Raw genomic sequence first — 18,643 nt, 5'->3', positions numbered from 1 at the left:
AAGTAACTTGTGCTCATGCAGCTGGCCCTTGATTTTCCAGGACTGGAGGGAAGTCAGAGAGATGGGTGGGGTGAGGCCAGGACTCCCCGTGGTCTCTGAAGCACTTGGCACTCTGGTGCCTCTGGGCAAACAACAAAGAGAGGGACTTCTGCTGGCCACAGTTTCCTTGGCATGTGAAGATCCCTTGCTGACCACAGGTTGCAGCCTCTAGGACAACTACATGCTTAATCAGCATGCCAGCCCCAAACCAACCAGGTCCACTGTAACTCAGGGCTCGCTCATCCATTTGAACAGCCTCCTCTGGCTACACCTATTTGTTGCCGCCGTAGGTCCCACCTGTCCCATGCCCTTTCATTGAATGACCAGCCTGCTGCCCTCTCTCCTGCTTCTTGATTAACCCTGTGTCCTCTCCAGCATCCTAGAGTCACCAGCTCCTGCCTTTCCAAGCAAGAGCACTCAGCCCTACTGTAGCGTTCGTCACTAACAGCCCCCTGAGAGGCTGGTGCATAAGGAGTTTAAGGGCATTTCCAGGGGCAAAGCTGGGTTTTTAAATCAAACCATCCAAGTTCATAGCACTTTCTCAGTGGAAACAGTGTGTAACTGAGGTTTCCTTTTCTTACACAGCTTTGCTGGAACCGAAGGGATCTGGATGTGTTGTTTACCTTATTGCTTCAAAGGATTCTCAACAAGGTGCCTGCTCTCTACAACAGTAAGTACAAATGTGAAAACGCAGCTAACCATCGCTCGCGGTGTCCTCTAAACTCTGACCGGATTCCACGGCAGGGAGAGGACCCCCCTTGAGATTTGACATGCAGTTTAGGCAGTTACCATGCAGTGGCCTGTTGTTGTACATTGACTAGAGACAGGAGGAAAAAGATACTGAAGGCTGTAAAGGGCCAGGAAGCTTGCGGCTTCTATCAGAGGAAGAGAAGTGGCGTTTGTATAGTGCTTCCCATCGTCACGTACATTAACTAATCCTCACTATGCATATAGGAAATCCTAAGGAGGGGAACAGAGGGATTAGGTGACTTGTCCAAGGCTACAAAATGTGTCTGAGTCAGAGAGAGAATTGGAATTGCAGACTCTTAAACATTCATCAAAGAACGAGTCATGGATATTGCACATATATGTGCCCAGAGAAAGGACCGTTGCTGGAGTATGACCAACATGGTAGGTTGGAATGAATGATTTCAAATGGCCATAGGTTGTAGGGGCAGTAAAATAATGGAATCCAAAACCTGCACAGCTAGGGAGAATGGGAATTCTCCCATTTAACAGCCTGGCTGGTGCAGGGGAATAGAGGGGGTAGGCCATTGTTTCAGACTGAGAAAGGATGCACGCCAGGAGCAAATTCTGCTTTTGTGTGTTTGCAAGCTACTTCTGTTGGCATCAGTGGATTGTTCTGTGCATGTGCGCGAGCAGAATTTGGCCTGAAGGATCCAGCTGCAACAGGAGAGAGTTTTGTCAGGCTGCGGCATCTTCCCTTCAGCTGGACCCTCTTTGGCTATGTAAACCCAACATGCTGAGTGCTGCAGGTTGGTGCACCTGGGTGGGTCACCATTTCCCTGTGGCATAGACTTGTTCCCCAACTCCAAGCCACTGAAAGGGAGAGTGTAACCTAGAACATGCTGGCTTCCCTCCATTCTTGTTGCTTCTGGGATTGTTCTGTCTGTCTGTATGCTGTGCTTTATCGCCGTGGTATCAGTCTTCCTGGCTCTCATTCCTAGCTCCAAACACCACATTCCCCCGCTGACTTAAACAAATACGTGAGGTTATATTAGTGGAGTTTGTCAGCCCCTTTGCACACCACTGTCTGGTGCTGGGACTCTTTCTAGGAGTTGCATTACGGGCCCATCTGATTTGTGGGCACAGCCACGTGGTTGGATGTTTACATGCCGTCATTCGTCTGTGCAACTAATTGTACCTGCAGTTATTTTGGGGACTCGGCAATGGAGGCTGCCTTAAGTTCCCTCTGGAAATACTCAAGCCTAATGTGACTTGCAAGAGGTCCAATAGCACATCTTTGCAGAATCCGGAACTGAACCCACATGAGTCTCCTGTTCTAAGCACTAGAGAATGTTGCTTTCTGATCTTACGCCTTCCGGGCCTTCTGTGGTACAAGTTGCTCTCTTGTGAGGGTTTCACATTAAGGAATGTTTGTAATTTAAAGCAATTTCATTATCATCATTAAGTAAAGGTCTTAAGACTTCATGTAATGAGAAGCTTTTTAGGGAATGTTTGTTTCTGTTAATGGGATTGTGTTGTATTTCTCTACTCTCTGGTGTTTCTCCTGTAATTTTTTTCAGTAGAAAGAAATGAAATCTGAAAACTTTTCTTTGTCAGATGTAATTAGTTTTTAGGTTTGAGGAACAAAGAGCTCTGAGGTTTTGAGGATCGCTTCAAATTAAATCTTCACTTGCTGTGGAAGTAAGGAGAGGAAGACAGCAAATTGGACATGCCAAAAAATCTTCTTTTGAACAGAACCTTTGCTTTTATAGCTGTTCCACAAGAGGAGCCAAAGGGATTGAAATATCAAAGCTTGAGATGCCATTGCTTTGGAGGTCTTGTTGATAGGCTCCAAACGTTCCTGTCTCACAAGGAGCTCTTGTGTATATAACAATGGCAGCTGCCAATGTGAGCGTGCTTCTCGGTGAAGCTGCTCGCCCACAGCCCCACACTTGAGGCCTTAAAACTTACAGCTGGTTTGTTTTCAGAGGTCCATTTTAAGTTTCAATAGCTCTTGGAGGAAAGGCTTCCAAAACGGCCGCAGGAACTTGCTCCTCAGGGGAGCAAATCCAAAATGGCAGCCACAAGTGGGCCCCCATAGCTGCTTTGTAAGATGTAAGAGCTGATTAACAACATAGGAATTGCCAGTTTGGATCAGATTCACGATCCACCTAGTTCAGGATCCTGTCTCCCACAGTGGCCAGCACCAGAGGCTTCAAAACAAGATGCAAGATCCGCACAGTGGTAGGATAATCTGCTCCCTACATTAATCTCATCCTCATTAGTCTCCTGATAGTTAGAGACTGGCTTTAAACTCTGAAGCATGAGGTTTAATATCCCTTCCAGTTTTTTATCATCGTTAGCTATAACAACTCTGGATATTCTTGATATCAATGTAAATGTCCAGTGCCGCCTTAATGTGCAAGTACAGACAACACCTGCTGTCGAAACACTGTGGAGAGGCTTTTAAACCCCCTGGACTGGCTATAAGGATCTGTTCCCGGCTGAGGAGCCCAGAGGCAACTTTGGAATCTTTAAAAGCATATGTTCAGATGGTAGCACCTTGAGGCCCCAACTGAAATGGAAACCCTATTGTGCTAGGTGCTGGAGAGACCCCTTGTGAGAGACAGTCCCTGCCCCAAACAACTAACAATTTCAATAGACAGGCTTAAGGAGGAGAGAGGGGAAATATTCTCCCCATTCTACAGATGGGAAATGGAGTCAGAGAATCGTTGATTCAGCAGAGCATCATCTAAGCAGGTGTGGACAGTACTGTCATCAGAGGCAACCAATATGGTGGCTGTGGTTTAATGGTGCCACAGGAAATGGGAAAGCCCTAGAAATTGCAGCATGTCTGCTACACTTTGAACATTGATTGGCCATCATATTTCTTGGGGAGTTAGGAAAGTTGGTGACACATAAAGGTTTCAGGTTTGTGCCCTTTGAAAAGGGGAGCTGAGCAGAGCGACTTCTAAAACACTTTAGAAATCTTTGAAAGGAGTAGAAGAGACCTGAGTCTACAGTGCTATCTGAGACTGTATCAATTACAAAGGGAAGTCTCACAAATGGAAAGATCAGGCTGGCCTTTTAGTATTCTTTGGTCAACAGTCCTTCACATGGATGGCTGTGAAAATATGTGAATAGACTATGGCAGACGGCAATCAAAGATGTTCTAGCCTGAACGTATTTGTATAATTATAGTCAGTGTAGGTGGGGTCACCTACCCATCACTTTCCATTATAAACCCTTGTTTTCAGTTGCTGATTGCTTTCCCCCAAGCTAACCTGTGTTGAGATTTCCTCGGCGGGGTGTCTTCCTGGGCCTGAAATCTTGTTTTGGGGAAGTTTCAGCTAAAGCGGCATTTCCAGGAATGGGGTTAGAAAAAATGGTTTTGTCATGTTAAAAAAAAAAAAAAAAAAGGAAAAAAAAAAAAGGATTTCATTGATAAGCTTTGTAGCAGGGACTTGAAATTTGGCAGGGGGGGTCACCCAAGGGTCAGGTTATGTGCCCTTTGCCCTCCCTATGTACATTAGCACAAAGTTAGCAGGGTTGTAAAACTCTGAAAAGTCTGCACAGTTGAGACTGATGGGTTTGGCAACTAAATTCTCCAAAGAGTCCATCTGCACTGAACATAGAATTAGAGAAATGTGGGGCTGGAAGGGACCTTATGAGGTCATCGGGTCCAGCCCTCTGCACTGAGTCAGGACCTGCAAACCTAGACCATCCCTGAGTGGAGTTTGTCCAACCTGTTCTTAAAAACCTCCAGTGATGGGGATTCCACAACCGCCCTTGGAAGCCTGGTCCAGAGCTTGACTATCTTTATAGTAAGAACACTTTTCTTAATATCCAAACTAAGTCCCCACTGCTGCAGAGTAAGCCCATTACATCTTGTCTTTCCTTCAGTGGACAAGGAGAACAATTGACTCCCCCATCCCTGTTATAACAGCCCGTAGCATATTTGATGACCTATCGTGTCAACCCCCAGTCGTCTTTTCTGAAGACTAAACATGCCCAGGGTTTTAACCTTTCCTCAGATGTCCGGTTTTCTAAACCTTTTATTATTTTTGTTGCTCTCCTCTGGATTCTCTTCAGTTTGTCCGCATCTTGAAGTGTGGGGCCCAGAACTGGACACGGTACTCCATCTGAGGACTGACCAATGCCAGCTAGAGTAGGACAATTACCTCCCCTGTTTTACGGATGACATTCCTGTTAATACATGCAGGATGTTGGTCTTTTTTACAGCTGCATTGACTCATATTCAATTTGTCATTCACTATAACCCCGCCCCCCCGTATCCTTTTCAGCAGTTCTACCACCTAGCTGGTTATTCCCCATTTTGTAGTTGTACATTTGATTTTTTCCTTCCTACGTGTAGTACTTTGCATTTGTCTTTACTGAATTTCCTCTTGTTGATTTCAGACCAATTCTCTCATTTGTCAAGGTCTTTTTGAATTCTAATCCTGTCTTTCAAAGAGCTTGTAACCTCTCCCAGCGTGGTGTCATCCGCAAATTGTATAAGCATACTTTCCCCTCTCTTTTCCACGTCATTTGTGAAAATATTGAATTGCACCGGACCTGGGACAGACTGCTGTGGGATCCTACTAGGTACATCCCCCCCAGCCTGACAGCAAACCATTGATAACTACTTTTGGATTATGGTCTTTCAACCAGCTTTGCACCCACCTCAAAGTAATTTCATCTAGATCACATTTTCCTTGTTTGCTAATGAGAATATTATGTGACTATTAAAAGTCTTACTAAAAACTATCATGTCTGCAGATTCGCCCCACCCCCAATCTACTAGGCCAGTCACCCCATCAAGGAAGATGAGGTTGGTTTGTCTTGATTTCTTGACAAATCCATCCTGGCTATTCCTTATACCCCTAATATCCTCTAGGTGCTTACAAATTGATTGCTTAATAATTTGTTCCAGTATCTTTCCAGGTATTGATGTAGGCTGACTGGTCTATACATCCCTGGGTCCTCTTTGTTCCTCTGTTTAAAGATAGATACTGTGTTTGTCCTTCTCCAGTCCTTGGGGACCTCACCCATCCTTCACGAGTTCTCACAGATAATTGCTTCAGCTAGTTCCTTAACTACCCCTCACAGTCCCTATGTGCTGATAAGCCTGTGCATGTGTGACCCCCCATGCCGCTGCTGATGAGCATGCACCATCCTAGGTTGCTGGTGCTGGCAGGACTTTCCCTGAAATTGCTCCTTCCAGGTGCTGAGGCCACTGTGGTGCCAGGCCCAGGAGCCGAGAGCTGGGAGATGGTCTCTTCTTCTCTCAGTGCTCCTCCTGCTGGTGCCCAGGCAGCATGGAGGGGAAGGAGGAGGCAGCTGGATTCAAATGCAGAGGGGCATGATGTGGTGAGAGATAAGAGAGGCAGCCCGGGGGAGTGGGGGAGAATAGGGGGCAGGGGAAGGACTGTGTGGGTAAAGGTTTCCCTTTCCCCTGTTTCTGTAGGATTCTCAGGGATGGGGTGTAATGCACTTGGCTGCCAGGTGCCGAAGCACAATACGGCAATGCCGAGATGGCGTTGACCAAAAATCTAATCTTCTGTTAGACACAAGAAGAGCCATGCAAACAACCCACCCGTCTGCACACTCAGGGCTAATCCCAGCCTGAGCTGCCCGATACCCAGCCCCGGTAGGCAGGCCAGGTGCCAAGTACCCCCAGAAAAGCTCTCTTTGGAATTAATGCATCCGACCATGAATGACAGACAGGGATGCAGAGCCCTTGAATTAGTCTCCCAAGGTGCTTGCTTACTCATGTGGTGCCCGCCTTACCCCTTCAGGAGCCCCCGGTGAGGGAATGCTCTGGCTCTGACTGGGTGGGTGATTCCAAGCTTCAAAGCAACAGCGGCCTTTTATCAGGGCTTCTCGGGTGAGTTTCTCTCTGTCTCGTATTATTGTCATCTTGTAAACCCCATTGTCCTTCCTTTATGCTTTGTTCTATCTAAATGCAAGAAACAAGGAAGGCAGCACTGACTACTAGAGCACAGCGTCACCCTGGAAGCAGGACCGAAATAAAGTCCTCCAGGAGATCTCCAAGCAGCACTCCAACCCCCAGTGTGCTTCAAGGCGCTGTCTAATCTAGTGCCACGCTAGACAATGAGTGACAGGCCAGAGCCTCCTGCTTTGTGTCACAGCACGGGTGGGCTTTGGCCGCAGAAGATGAGGAACTAGCTCAGGGTGAGTGATCAGTACGAGCGTGACCCTGACATGGCTCATGTGCGACACGCCCTGCGTGTGTCAGTGTAGAGGGGAAGGCTGCGCGTGTGTCTGCCCGTGTACGCCCCCAGTCCTGGCTTGGCTGCACGCCAGGCCAGTCCGCTGGTGTAAGTTAGAACTGTCTGAGGGTTACTCGAATGTGCTCCAGATTGGGATCACCAAGGCCTGCTTTGCGCTAGCCAGGCCCAGACGTCGTTGCCTGGGTGGGGTGGAGGAGGAGCTGCTGCGTGGGGGGTCTAGGCCACCGCAGGATCCCCCTGCACTAGGGGGATCCCCCACCACAGTTGCTTAAGCTGGCTTCAGGGCTGCGTGGTGCAGACCATGAGGTGTCCAATTGCAGCAGCTCAAGGGAGAAACTGTCCTGACGTCTTCAAAGTGCACATTGCTGAGTGACGAATCCTCCCCTCCCCTGTCTGAGGCAGGTGCTAAGTATTAGCCTCAATTTGCAGCAGTGGAAACTCGGCGATAGACTTTCCTAGGCCACGCACCGAATCAGCGTGAACAACAGTACGTGGCTTGGGCAAAATGACTGGTGACTGCTGTAGACGTCCGCTTCGAAAAGAGTGAAAATGGGTCAGATCTCCACGCCCTCCTACCGGCCAGTTTAACAGGGTCTTGTTTGTGGGGCTGCGTTTCTAAGCACGTTCCGAGGATTGACCAGAGCTCGCTTCCGAAAGGGTGCAAGGTGTTCGGCCGGGCAAGGTCTGACTCCTGAGCACTGCCTGGGCCCATTTGGCTGAGGTACTCGGTGAGGACAGCTGAAGTCGGTGGGGCTGCGGGGTGCTCCACAAGGGTTCCTGAGAGCCCAGAATGCAGCGTGTGCATCTGTTACCTGGCTGGGGATGGTGGAGCGGGGGCTGGGGCTGGGGGACAGGGGAGCTGAGCTTCTCCCCTTCCTCAGTGCTGCAGAATGAGACGACGTGAACAAGGAGCTGAACCGGGGGCTGGCGCGGAGGTGTGGGAATGCAGTGGGCCCAGATCCTCCCGTGCAACCCAGCTCCGCTTGGCACAGGTGCCAGCAGGGCTTACGGGTGGCTTTATGCCACATTGAGCCCTACCTGTTGCTCTGACGCCAAGGAGCTGGTGTGGCAGCTGGCAATAACTGGCGCATAGGAACATTCTGCCCACACCCCCTTTCCCAGCCTGACCCCCAGATATCAGAGGTTATGGAGGGGCATGGAGCAGCCATTCGCTGCTGGCCAGCCCTGCTGCTGAGCTGGATTTAGCATCTTTGTAGCCTCTGAGATGGCTAAGGGGGGCCATGGCACAATCATAAATTGTCCCTCTCCCCTGTATAACAGGGGAACACTTAATTGGGTGTCTGGGGTGAAGAGGGGCTTTTAAAGTCTTTGGAAAATGCTGGTCCTCAGGTGTAAACAGGAGCAACTCAGCTGGAACTAACGGAGTGATGTCAGGGATCAGTTTGGTCTCGGTCCCTTCCTTCCTGTGATAAATGATGCGGGGGCGGGGGGGAGGGTGGAGGCAGGGGGTAGCTCCCTTTTATGGACACCCAGCCAGCCAGTAGCTATAAAATCCCTCTTAGTAGCTGTTTTCTAATTGCTCTACCTGTAAAGGGTTAAAAAGTCTCACTGCAATGCATAGGTAAAAGGAAGTGAGTGGCTGGCACCTGGCCGAAAGAGCCAGTGGGAAGGCTAGAACTTTTTAAAATTGAAAGAAGACTCCCCTTTTGTCTGTCTGTCGTTGTTCTCCCAGGGAGAGGTGGACTGGGCAGCAACTATGCTGTAAAAACTTGGGGCCAGGTATGAAAAATCATCAGTATCATACTTAGAAACTACTCATTTAAACCCCAGATATGTTAGTAGATCAGGAAATGTCTAGGAAGACACAGTTAGGTTTATCTCTCTTTTTATTTCTTTATGGCTTGTGGACTCCTCTGTGCTAACCCCAGGTACTTTTGTTTTGCTTGTAACCTTTCAGCTGGACCTCAAGAAAGCTATTCTTGGTGCTTAATCCTTGTAGTTGCTCTTTTAAAATCTAGCAGTAGCCTGAGTTCCCAGATGTATTTTCTTTTTCTTTATTAATAAAATTTACCGTTTTTAAGAATAGAATTTGATTTGTGTGTCCTAAGAGGTTTGTGCACATGTTGTTTAATTAGCTGGTGGCAACAGCTGAGTTCCATTTTTTTCTTTCTCAGCTCTTCCCCAGAGAGGGGATGAAAGGAGTTGAGGGTACCCCACAGGAAGGAGTTCCCAAGTGCACCTTCCTGGGTTCTAAAAGGGGTTTTTTGCACTTGAGTGGGGGCAGCGTCTACCCATCCAAGGTCAGAGAAAAGCTGTAACCTTGGGAGTTTAATACAAGCCTGGAGTGGCCAGTATTAATTTTTAGAATCCTTGCGGGCCCCCACCTTCCGCACTTGAAGTGTCAGAGTGGGGAATCAGCCTTGACACTTTGCCTGCAGCACCATGGGTAGGCAGCAAGATCCCGCAGCAGGAGAATAACGGGCTCCCTTTAAAAGCTTGGCTGGACTCTCCTAGCTCACCTCCTGGCAAGTCTGGCCTCCACTCTTGTTAGAAAGGCTGCTTGAACGCAGGCACTTCTTGACAAGGCTATTTAAATGAAGAGCCCTGTGTATTGTTAAGCAAAGAGCGGCGAGTAGTGAATTGTTCTGTGAATTTATTATTGATAACGGACATGACATTATTTTAATAGCGTTCCCTGGTCTCTTCTGGAGAGCAACAGTGGAGGATAGAGAGAGGTTACATCTCTTCCTGCACTTATTTCCTGTGGTCACCGTTTCACCTTCTCCTGCGGGTCTATCTTTAACCCTTCTCTTGGTATTGAAATCCATTCGTATTCCTTGAACCTAAGTGCAGCCTTGTTATTAGACCGTCTCTCGTGACCGCTCAATGCTAAAATACGCAGCACCTACCCCATAGACCATCCCTTCCTCAATCACCTTGCCGGCAGGCTGGAGACAGCTTCCTGAACTGCGGCCAGCAAGCTGCCCTTTGCCCAGAGTGTCCCTAGAGCATCACAGTTGCCAGAAAAACACTGAGAAGGTCTCTCAAGTCTCAGTCAGAGCAATAGTATTTGTCCTCCGAGCACAGAGATGTGTGGCAGAGAACTGCTCAGGCTGGCGATGGAGCGGAAGCGTGGAAACCGAGCCTCCCTCCATGTTGCCAGGGCTCAGAAACCAAGCTGAGTTACTAAAAGGGGCATTGCCGCTTAGTCACCCTCTGGACTGTGCACTCCCCGCACGGCAATGGCACACCGACAGCACTGGGGTGGGTTGCATGAACCCAGCAGCCGTGCGTGGTACCAGCAGAGGGCACTCACTCAGCACCGAAAAGGGAGGGAGATGTCTGTCTGGCACGCTTAGCCGCACAGTCACAATTTGCTTCAGATTCACTGGGCCAAATTGGGCACTGTTTTACACCGGAATAACTCCTTTCTCTGACGTTCCTGTTACCAGCAGGGGGCTGAAAGGGAGGGACACGAGCCGTGAGGTGTTGTAGCTACTGAGGGGGTCCCCCAAACACCTGGGACCTCATTTACCTGCTTATGCTGAGCCAGCCTCGCTGATATGGCTTCCGCTCTTATGCTCGGGGAGGTCGCCTGTGACCAACCCACGTCATTGACGCTGGCTGAAGTTAATGAGCTGCCCCTAACGACAATGAGATTTTTGGGGCTGTGAGTCCTGAGAGGCCATTCAAGGGGAGACGAGCAGTTGTGGGGGTACCTCCTGAGGACAGCGTTTTGAGTTCTCCAGGAGGTGGCCCCGTCCTGGTGCTGATATCTCCAGTACCTGGTCGCGCTGGGTGCTCCTGGGTGTTTTACTCCCAGATGGGTTGTGACGGGTTGGAGGCCTGTATTGGCTGGTTCTACGAGGTGAACTCTGATAGACAGGTGTCTGGAGATGATATCCAAGTGCCCGGTCCCTGTGCCTGAATGTGCATGGGTGATATGGGGGTGCCCAGCAACGTGATGCGTGTATTGCTCCTATTACTACTGCTGGGAAACATCGTGTCTATTACTAGCCGTGGCCTTGCTGGGCAGCTACCATTATGGAAGGCCTGGTAACTCAGGAAACCAGACCTGTAAGGGTACCAGGGTTTGGCCTTACAAGTAACTCCCTTCAGTGGAGGACGTGACCAGGATCAGGCCCTTACTTGGCAGCTGTGAAAATATATTCTATGCGAAGCCCTTTCCTGGAATATATGAACATAAGAATTGCCCTAATGGCACAGAAAAATGACCCATCAAGTCAGGTATCCCATCCCCAGCAGTGGCCTGGATATTTCAGAGCAATATATATATGCCCATGATGTGTCTAATTTATGCAGTGTTGTATCATGGGAAGGTAAATCTTCCTGACCTAGCTGGTGATCAACTTACGCCCTGAAGCATGAAGATTGATGACACTTACAATTTTGATGTAGCAGAGCTGGGGTATTGTCAGAAGCTGCCACTATTGATATAAATGTCTCATCCCTTTTAAAACTTGCTAAATAAATCATATACTTCCAACTCAACTAGTTAGTCTTGCCCTGGCCCATCACTGAGGTGGCCCTGTCCATCATGAATCCTAACAATTGGCTCAGAATAAATCTGTGTCTTTTATACGGTCTTTTATCTCGATGGGAGAAATTGATTCCTGTGCGCTGGTTTAGTCATTTATACAGTAGGCCTGGCAGGTAATTAGCATAGAATAATAGAGTAATATATTTTGGAAACTTTGCCTCCCCTCTCCCTTTGTGGACTGTCCATAAACAGGTGGTGGTTTTTCTTCAGTGTTTTTTTGTTATTTCTGTGATTAATTCTTGATCTGCAGCTCAATATCTTCACTGAAGTTATCTGCTATTCAAAATTCATGCTATTATTGGGCATTTCGTTCACATGGTGCTGGGTCTGTTTCCCTGATTCAATCAGCCTCATGCTTATGGCATGAATGGGGGAATTCAGAATGTGCGTTTCACTAACCTGCAATACTTCAAACTTTCCTGCCAGTAACCCTATCTGCTAGAACATGGCCCAGTGGGAACACTGAAAGGGTGTGAACACATACAAGAGTTCCTACTTGGACCATCAGCAGAATTTGAACCCAGGACCATCCTTGCTGAAAGCTTGAGCCTACTGCTTGAGCTAAAAAAGGTAATTCCCTTAACTGGCAACTATAGAGGACCAGCTGCTAGAGGGTGGCTCTGCCAGTACGAGTTACACACGGTCACAGCAAACTCACTACAACAGTTGCAGAGTTTTTGCAATGTATTTATTTCAAGGGTGAAGCACAGAGTCACTATGCAGATCAATACAGAGTTTGCACCGGAGGGGGGTGGTGGAAATGAAAGGGAATTTTTAGCTTTTCAAAAGCAGACGGATCGTGTCTACTGTGTGAAATTCAGAGACCTGGACACGAGTAAGATGTGCGTGCGATGAAAAGCCTCCTGAAAGTTTGGCCTGTATAATTTGGATGTAGATCTCGTAACTTTGTGCAAAATGATAGGGGCCGCCAGGGGAATACAAAAGCTGAGGGGCATGCGGTACCACAGCCCATAATGTTGTTTGAACATTGTCTGCAAATCCCAGAATGGGCCATTAGAAATTAAAGAGATACTGTTAATCGGAGCTGGAAATAAAGCAGAACGCACATGAGCTCCTCTGGTTGGTCTAGACCACTTGTGGTGTCAACTTCAATTGGAATAAAGAAGTGTTGCTTGGCTGTACTCAGCTACTGGAATGAAGAGTGTTGCTGAGAGCTAGAGATTTCTCAGTTCCCAGATGACAACCACTTGCCCAATTTCTGCTCGTTTTTAAACACAGGCAGTTGTGAAACCGAGAGGGTACTCATGGGTGCTCATTACTACTTCTTCTTTTGTGAGAGCTTTTCCTCCAGCGCCCACTTCTTGCTCTCACAAGGGAGTTCATATCAAATATTCAGGCCAAATTACAGCAAGAACCACACACGCACACTCAAAAAAAAATAAAAAAGGTTCAGTTGCTCTGATAAAGGAGCTAAAAAGGTTCGATACAGAAAGCGGAGCCTTTCTCAGTCCTTGCTCCCTGGGCGGTTCCGTTTTTATTAATGCCGAGCCAACGTCTGTTCTGCAATAGGTCCCACTTGGACATGCCAACCAAATGGCACAGTTTATCTGCTATAAATAAAGAATGGCTTCCAGGGGTAACACGTGTGACTAATTCCAAAAAATGTTTGTGTAGCACTAATTTAAAAAAAAGCGTGACGAGTGTAACCCTCTGATAGGTATTTGGCCTGTTTGAAATGAGTTTGGGGGTCTCCATAGTGAATACGTCGTCTGCGTTACAAAAAGCACCATTGTGACTGCCATTATTCAGAGATTCTAAGGCCAGAAGGATCCATTGTGATCATCTAGTCTGATTTCCTGTACACCACAGGCCAGAGAATTTCACCCAGTGCTTCCTATATCGAGCCCGATAACCTGTGACTGAGCTGTTTAAATAAAAAAATAAAAATAAAAAAATCTTATCTTGATTGAAAGACTTCAAGTGAGGGAGAATCCACGGCATCCCTCAGTTAATTGCCCATACTGGTTGGACTACATTTCCCATGATTCACCACAGTCATTGTCTGTCTCACTGCCAGGGGCATGGAAGATGAAGCCTGACTGGCTGAAGCACTACAAGTCCCATGGGACACTGTGGTGGCATTTCAGAATCAAAACAGTTGTTTTCAGCCAAATCCTGAACATTTCAGTCCCTGGACATTCTGGTTTCCAAAGGGGGAAAAAACAGCTTTTTGCTCAGAAACCAGATTCTTTTCATGAAAAATCTTATTTAGTTGAAAAACTAGAGACCCAATTAAGGCTCCTATCAGGAAAGTATCTAGAACTGTTCCAATGACTTGCTATCAATATATCTGACACATGTTGGGGGGCTCCTTCCAAAATGATGTTTGAGGGGCATTTATTGGACTAGCTCTAAGGTAAGAAAGTGCTTCAGTCCCACTGGTCAGGGATGAAGCACGTTGGCAATACGCTGTGAAACGCTTGTGCTGTAATGGACCAGGGCGTAGGCGGTCTAGCCTAGCAGTCATGGCTGGGCTGAGGTCTGCCCACCAGGGGATGGTAATTGCTGGGCAGGAGCTGGAGGAATCGTAAGAGTCCGGGTCAGGCTGGGATCTAAGACTGGAGATCAGAGGCAGTACCAGCTTAGAATTGAGAGTAGCAGGAGATCAAGCAAGGTCTGGCATTGCAGAAGGTCAAAGTCTGTGTGGTTGCTCTGTGACAACCTTTGGGGTTAAATAGGGTGCAAGGCCAATGACAGGGCTGCAGGGTACCGTCAGTCTGGGTCTTTTGGGCAGTACTTCCTGTGGTGCCTACTCTCCATAGAGCTCCCTGGCTGTGCCTTTGCATGGCCTCCCAATGGCACTGAAAGGCTACCGGCCATCTCATGCTACACAGACCTGGGTTCTAATCCCTGGGTCCTTATATGTGCTTTACCTGGTCTTGTCTACACAAGGACTAGTGCTGCTGATTGCGACGTGGGAGCACCAGTCTAAGACAACGCGCTGGTGTGTTAACTCCCGTGTTGTGTCGATGTGCTTTGAGCCAGGTTAGGTGGCACAGCATTTAAATGTGACTACCCAGTACCTTGTCAACACCAGCGTCTGTGAGTGGTACTGAGTCAGTGGTGAATGGTGGGAAGGCCAGGATGTAAACCAGCCAACGAGCATTTCCCACTGCTCATCTGGCACCTTTCATGATCTCTAGCAAATGTTTTGAAGTTAAAGTCCAAGAAATTGCCCTAGTAAGGAATTCTTTAGTTTAGGGCAAAATGCTCCATACCACTCTGACCTCAATGGGCATGAATGCAGAGAACACAAGAGTGATCCCTTGAGTAGGCTGAGAGGAATTTTGTCTGGAATGAACAGTTTAGATGCTGTTTAATTAGTGTGAATTTTTTGTACGTTGTCTTAATACTGACACATTTTGAAAGTACTCAAAGTGTTTTTGTTACCAGTACGGCATCATAAACTTGCTCTGTCCTCCGCCAGGAATTTGTCATTGACGAAAGTCATTTTGTAGTTAGGGCCACTGGGGGAAAAGTGACGTGATTTTTGGATTGTAGCTTTGGATGGGAATATAAATTTTCTCGAAGTGATATGATGCTACAATAAGAGACATTTGGAAACCAGCCAAAGCCCATGAGTACAATTTTTGCGTCATAGTCAACTTTCTCCTCTAAATACTTTGCCGTTTCTTTCACTCATTCTTTTAGAGTATAATTGCGGTGGTGGTGTTTTTAATTATGCTGAAGCATGCAATATCTAGTTACAGCTATGATTAGAGGTTGTCTTGTGTTAACCTAGGGATGCAGGGTCAGATCATGACTTTTAAATCTGGAATGACTCCGCTGAAAGCAACTGAGATATTCCCTATTTAAACTGGTGTAATAGAAACTGACTCTTACTACCTGTAATTGCATGGAATGTGTATCTCAGAACAGCATAGCTCACAGGTGAGGTTCTTACTTCCTTCTGAACTCAGATCTGTTTCATTGGAGGGTGGCCTGCAGCATTTGACTCCTTATCCCACTGATCGAAGCAGACTGGATTTTACTTTTTTCTCCTCTTGTAGCCCAGCAGATTAATGTCACACCAATCTCTGTGAGGATTTGGGATTCACTGAGTCTTTCTATTGACCACTGCCTGGGCACAAGTCTGAGTAAGGCAGAGTAGTTTCTCTAATGATGCTAGCATCCTGAATAGCTCATACATTGGCTGGGCGTGAATGTAGGGGAATCCTCTAGGATCTATAAAACAAAACCATGTCGCTGAAGAAGGCTGCTCCCCCAGGATTTCCACAGCAGGGTGGGGCTTGCTCCTTGTCATTGAAAATGCACTTAGTTAAGAAGTCCGAACTCTAACACAAGCTGCAAGAGCCCTATTTCCCTGAGTGATGTAGAACTCTGACTGTAATTCTGCTCTCCCAGCCCGGCATCAGCTGGCCTTACAGAGCCGGAAGAGTACCCAGAAGTCACCTACTACAGGACAGGTTTCAGAGGAACAGCCGTGTTAGTCTGTATTCGCAAAAAGAAAAGGAGGACTTGTGGCACCTTAGAGACTAACCAATTTATTTGAGCATGAGCTTTCGTGAGCTACAGCTCACTTCATCAGATGTTTACCGTGGAAACTGCAGCAGACTTTATATACACACAGAGAATATGAAACAATACCTCCTCCCACCCCACTGTCCTGCTGGTAATAGCTTATCTAAAATGATCAACAGGTGGGCCATTTCCAGCACAAATCCAGGTTTTCTCACCCTCCACCCCCCCACACAAATTCACTCTCCTGCTGGTGCTAGCCCATCCAAAGTGACAACTCTTTACATAGTCAAATCGGGCTATTTCCTGCATAGATCCAGGTTTTCTCACATCCCCCCCACCCCCATACACACACAAACTCACTCTCCTGCTGGTAATAGCTCATCTAAACTGACCACTCTCCAAGTTTAAATCCAAGTTAAACCAGAACATCTGCGGGGGGGGGGGGGGGGTAGGAAAAAACAAGAGGAAACAGGCTACCTTGCATAATGACTTAGCCACTCCCAGTCTCTATTTAAGCCTAAATTAATAGTATCCAATTTGCAAATGAATTCCAATTCAGCAGTTTCTCGCTGGAGTCTGGATTTGAAGTTTTTTTGTTTTAAGATAGCGACCTTCATGTCTGTGATTGCGTGACCAGAGAGATTGAAGTGTTCTCCAACTGGTTTATGAATGTTATAATTCTTGACATCTGATTTGTGTCCATTTATTCTTTTACGTAGAGACTGTCCAGTTTGACCAATGTACATGGCAGAGGGGCATTGCTGGCACATGATGGCATATATCACATTGGTGGATGTGCAGGTGAACGAGCCTCTGATAGTGTGGCTGATGTTATTAGGCCCTGTGATGGTGTCCCCTGAATAGATATGTGGGCACAGTTGGCAACGGGCTTTGTTGCAAGGATAAGTTCCTGGGTTAGTGGTTCTGTTGTGTGGTATGTGGTTGTTGGTGAGTATTTGCTTCAGGTTGCGGGGCTGTCTGTAGGCAAGGACTGGCCTGTCTCCCAAGACTTGTGAGAGTGTTGGGTCATCCTTTAGGATAGGTTGTAGATCCTTAATAATGCGTTGGAGGGGTTTTAGTTGGGGGCTGAAGGTGACCGCTAGTGGCGTTCTGTTATTTTCTTTGTTAGGCCTGTCCTGTAGTAGGTAACTTCTGGGAACTCTTCTGGCTCTATCAATCTGTTTCTTTACTTCTGCAGGTGGGTATTGTAGTTGTAAGAAAGCTTGACAGAGATCTTGTAGGTGTTTGTCTCTGTCTGAGGGGTTGGAGCAAATGCGGTTGTATCGCAGAGCTTGGCTGTAGACGATGGATCGTGTGGTGTGGTCAGGGTGAAAGCTGGAGGCATGCAGGTAGGAATAGCGGTCAGTAGGTTTCCGGTATAGGGTGGTGTTTATGTGGCCATTGTTTATTAGCACTGTAGTGTCCAGGAAGTGGATCTCTTGTGTGGACTGGACCAGGCTGAGGTTGGTGGTGGGATGGAAATTGTTGAAATCATGGTGGAATTCTGGTTTAACTTGGATTTAAACTTGGAGAGTGGTCAGTTTAGATGAGCTATTACCAGCAGGAGAGTGAGTTTGTGTGTGTATGGGGGTGGGGGGATGTGAGAAAACCTGGATCTATGCAGGAAATAGCCCGACTTGACTATGTAAAGAGTTGTCACTTTGGATGGGCTAGCACCAGCAGGAGAGTGAATTTGTGTGGGGGGGTGGAGGGTGAGAAAACCTGGATTTGTGCTAGAAATGGCCCACCTGTTGATCACTTTAGATAAGCTATTACCAGCAGGACAGTGGGGTGGGAGGAGGTATTGTTTCATATTCTCTGTGTGTATATAAAGTCTGCTGCAGTTTCCACGGTAAACATCTGATGAAGTGAGCTGTAGCTCACGAAAGCTCATGCTCAAATAAATTGGTTAGTCTCTAAGGTGCCACAAGTCCTCCTTTTCTTTCTACTACAGGACAGGCTCAAGAAAGAAAATAACAGAACGCCACTAGCCACCACCTTCAGCCCCCTAACTAAATCCTCTCCAACGCACCATCAAGGATCTACAACCGATCCTGAAGGACGACCCATCACTCTCCCAGACCTTGGGAGACAGGCCAGTCCTCGCTTACAGACAGCCCCCCAGGCTGAAGCAAATACTCTCCAGCAAGTCCATAGGCAGCAAGTTATATCTCCATGTGGTGCCTTAGCACCAGCAATATTCAGAGCCCAGGGGCCCAGCTCCACCCATATTTAGGGCCGGGTGTCCCCGAGTGTCCCCTGGCCCCCGCGCGCCTCCCCAGGCCCCCGGAGCAGAGCATCCCTGCCCCTGCCTCCCTGCAGCAACTGCTGCTGCAGGGTCCTCGCGCCCCCCATCTCCACTGCCAGGGCAGACGGACTGAGCCTGCCCTTCCACCTCAGACCCTTCCCTTTTCCAGCGGGACCCTCCAGCCACACAGGAGGCCCCCCGCCCGCAGTCACCGCTCCTGCCCCACGCTGGGCAAGGAGGCAGCCCCATCCCCCACCCCCAGTGAGGCTACAGTCAGGGGCAACAGCGGGGGGGAGGCACACGCAGCACCCCCTGGCACCCACCATGGGGGAGGCGAGGGAGATTCCTGGGCCTGAGAGGGGCCCTAGGATCACATGCAGTGACAGTGGT

The 18,643-nt window shown here is 48.0% G+C and overlaps 1 long non-coding RNA gene across 1 annotated transcript in view; it reads left to right on the top strand.

Moving 5' to 3' along the window:
- Positions 1 to 18,643, top strand: part of LOC142073432 (uncharacterized) — a 179,929-nt gene that overhangs the window by 10,126 nt on the left and 151,160 nt on the right. The window contains exon 2 of the long non-coding RNA XR_012670329.1: positions 625 to 709. This is a non-coding gene — a long non-coding RNA (uncharacterized LOC142073432). The remainder of the gene's footprint in view (positions 1 to 624; positions 710 to 18,643) is intronic.

Source organism: Caretta caretta, chromosome 10 (assembly GCF_965140235.1).
Source record: "Caretta caretta isolate rCarCar2 chromosome 10, rCarCar1.hap1, whole genome shotgun sequence".
Lineage (NCBI taxonomy): Eukaryota > Metazoa > Chordata > Testudines > Cheloniidae > Caretta > Caretta caretta.
Note: the sequence above shows the minus strand (reverse complement) of the source record. Positions and strands in the feature narration are given on the sequence as shown.